This window comes from Octopus bimaculoides, chromosome 8 (genome assembly GCF_001194135.2).
Source record: "Octopus bimaculoides isolate UCB-OBI-ISO-001 chromosome 8, ASM119413v2, whole genome shotgun sequence".
Classification (NCBI taxonomy): Eukaryota; Metazoa; Mollusca; class Cephalopoda; order Octopoda; family Octopodidae; genus Octopus; species Octopus bimaculoides.
The window spans coordinates 53,349,342-53,352,281 of NC_068988.1; the positions used below are offsets into that span (position 1 = coordinate 53,349,342).

Sequence of the window (2,940 nt, forward strand, 5' to 3'; positions counted from 1 at the left end):
ACACACACACACACACACACACACACACACACACACACACACACACAAACACGCAGGACGGGCTTCTTTTAGTTTCTGTCTGCCAAACCCACTCACAAAGCTATGGTCGTTCCGAGGCTATAGTAACTATAATATAGTCGAAGACAGCTGCCCAAGGTGTCATGCAGTGGGCTTGAACCCGGAACCATATGGTTGGGAAGCAAAATTCTTACCGCACAACCACGCCTACGCCTATGACTAATTATTTCTAATTTGGGGCTAGGGGCTAGTCGATTACATTGACCTCAGTACTCAACTGGCACTTATTTCCTAACTCCAGAGGACAAGAAATGCTCGGACAATGCATGATTGCGTGCTGTACGATTTCGTTGCTTTGCCCGCATCTCGGGCAGTTCTGCTTGGCAGCATTTCCATGCTTATAGAGTTTATCTCGGCATTTCCAAACTCATGGAGCTTATCTGCTCCTCTGTAACAATGCCAGGTCAAAGACTTCTGGAAGTTATCTATGATATTCCCAAGTCTGAAAGTCCTTCGAGACACACCACCTTATTCGTCTTCGGTAACGCCTTGAGTTTCCCAGAGAACATCATCGTTCTTACCACTAGATCGCTATATATTGCTAACGTAGAACTTTGCATTGCCTGAGTGGAAGAGAGCAGTGAGCGACTGGCAGGCGCCAGGCGCTTAACCCAGGTGTCAGGCACTTAATCTAGGTGCCAGGTGCTTAATCCAGGTGCCAGGTTTCTTCTTGGTTTTCTTCATCGCACGAGCAGTCTACTAAACTATTTATTGACTCCCTCCCCTCAATCGCGGTTCTTCCTTCATCAGCGTGGTGCTCCTCTGGAACCCCAATTACCGACCTAGCTTTCGAGTCCATCTTTAGATCCAAAAGGCTAACCTCGAACAACTTTTAAAAAACCTTGATGTAATTGAGCCCCACCAAGATTTTTAGGAATACATGTCAATTTCGAAGCTGTTGTATTTTCCGAGAGTTAGTTCCTCTTACAGATTATTGTCGTCCCTCCAATACTTTGACGACCTAATCTTCACGAAACTCGAATGTAAAACTCTTCCAAGACTACCGCGACCAAGCTGCTCTGCTAAAATGGTTTGGGGGTCTATGTCTGCGCAAGTGCTCGTCTTTATCACTTTCTTGTTTTCTTTCCTCTATCCACGCTTGCTTCCCTTTGGTAGTCAACATCCTCACCTCTCCAACATGGACTAATTCCAACAGGGAGATGGGATGAAGCTCTATCATAGTAGCAAGAGGTGGGTTTGTCAGTTCCGGTTATGGTGGAGGATAGACGGAAACAGAGAGTGTGAGAGAATCTGCGTTCAGGTGCCACTTTCAACTCTCGCCTTGATCAATCTGATCAATTTTCAAGGTGTCGCCTACTTTCTGCCAGTGCAAAAATTCTCGGGGACTGGATTGATGCCCTACATGTGGCCGACATTGGAGGTCTGCTCAGTCTAAATGAACTCCAGGGATCTGAGATGCCCCTATGGTAAGTCCTCGACCCCACAGATCGTTACGGTCTGTCTTGCCGCCTAAATGCCGATCGCTTCGCTCGTCACACCGAGCTAAACCTAATCATTAAACGGGCCCTGGTTCGGATTAATATCTGAATGATGCTGACCCACTCTGCGTACAACCTCGTTCTACTTCTTGAGTTCTTGTCCACCTAGAGGTCTGGACAAAACTAGATCCTCCAGCACTTTAACCAGTCCGTCTGTCCAGTGAACTACAATGCTTCCCGACGGCATAAACTTGCCTCTCTAGGTGCCGAGCCGCCAGTTCACCAACTTGCCCGGATTTATCTTTACTCTTACCATCGACTTGTATTCTGCTAGAATGAAGTCGACTGTTTGCACGTCTGTGATGTCCAATACCATTATGGTGAAGTCCTCTCTAGCATCCCCGTTTGCACGTCTGTGATGTCCAACACTATTACGGTGACGTCATCTCTAGCATCCCCGACTGCACGTCTGTGATGTCCAATACCATTACGGTGATGTCATCTCTGGCATACCCGCTTATAAAATGAAGTATTTTGGCTCAAGATCACATTGCACTATCCACTTTGGAGTCGAAACTACGACCTAACGATTCTGAGTCCTGTGCCTCTAACCACTAGACTATGCGTCATTATTAGTCTGATACACACTGAAACATCGCTGCTTCTAGATCTGCTCTGCCAAGCCTAGCTAGGGCTAAATACCATCATTACCATCAATAACAGTTTCTTACAGTATCGCCGCTACAAACAAATGAAGGAGCGAGTATGAGGTCGCCTGAAATAGTAGAAATAGCAGCTAAGCAAACTCTCATAAAATCGCACCCTACCGTCAAACGATACACGCAAAGAAAGGATTGCCAAGGTTGTACGTCTATGAATCATAGTTCTGTTTGAGGAGGGCTGGTTTACGGTTAAAGTAATAATAACAAGAGTAAACCCCGGAAAGATGAAAAGTTAATTCAACTCCTGTGAAATTTGAGCTTCAGTTATAGAGTAATAAAGCAAAATAACAATCTGGCGTTTAACTGTTCATCATTCTCATTATTTAGTAATTTATCTTTGAACCACAGGGAGAGATATTAATTACTATAATAATCCTTTCTACAATTGGCACAAAGCATGGAATTTATAGGGAGAGGTAGAGTCGATCACATCGACCCCAGTACTTGCCTGGTACTTAATTTATCGACCCCGAAAGGATGAAAAGCAAAGTCAACCCCGGCGAAATTTGAACTCAGAACGTGAAGACGGACGAAATGCCGCTAAGTATGTTTCCTGGTGTGCTAACGATTCTGCCTTCTGCCAGCTCACTGACTTTTTATAATAACAACAATAATCCTTTCTACAATTGGCACAAAGCATGGAATTTATAGGGAGAGGTAGAGTCGATCACATCGACCCCAGTACTTGCCTGGTACTTAAT

General features: G+C 45.0%; 1 protein-coding gene across 1 annotated transcript in view; it reads left to right on the plus strand.

Annotated features, from left to right (window-relative positions):
- LOC106874428 (growth arrest and DNA damage-inducible protein GADD45 beta) overlaps positions 1 to 2,940 on the plus strand; it is a 371,959-nt gene that overhangs the window by 349,660 nt on the left and 19,359 nt on the right. The gene's annotated exons all lie outside the window — the stretch shown is intronic.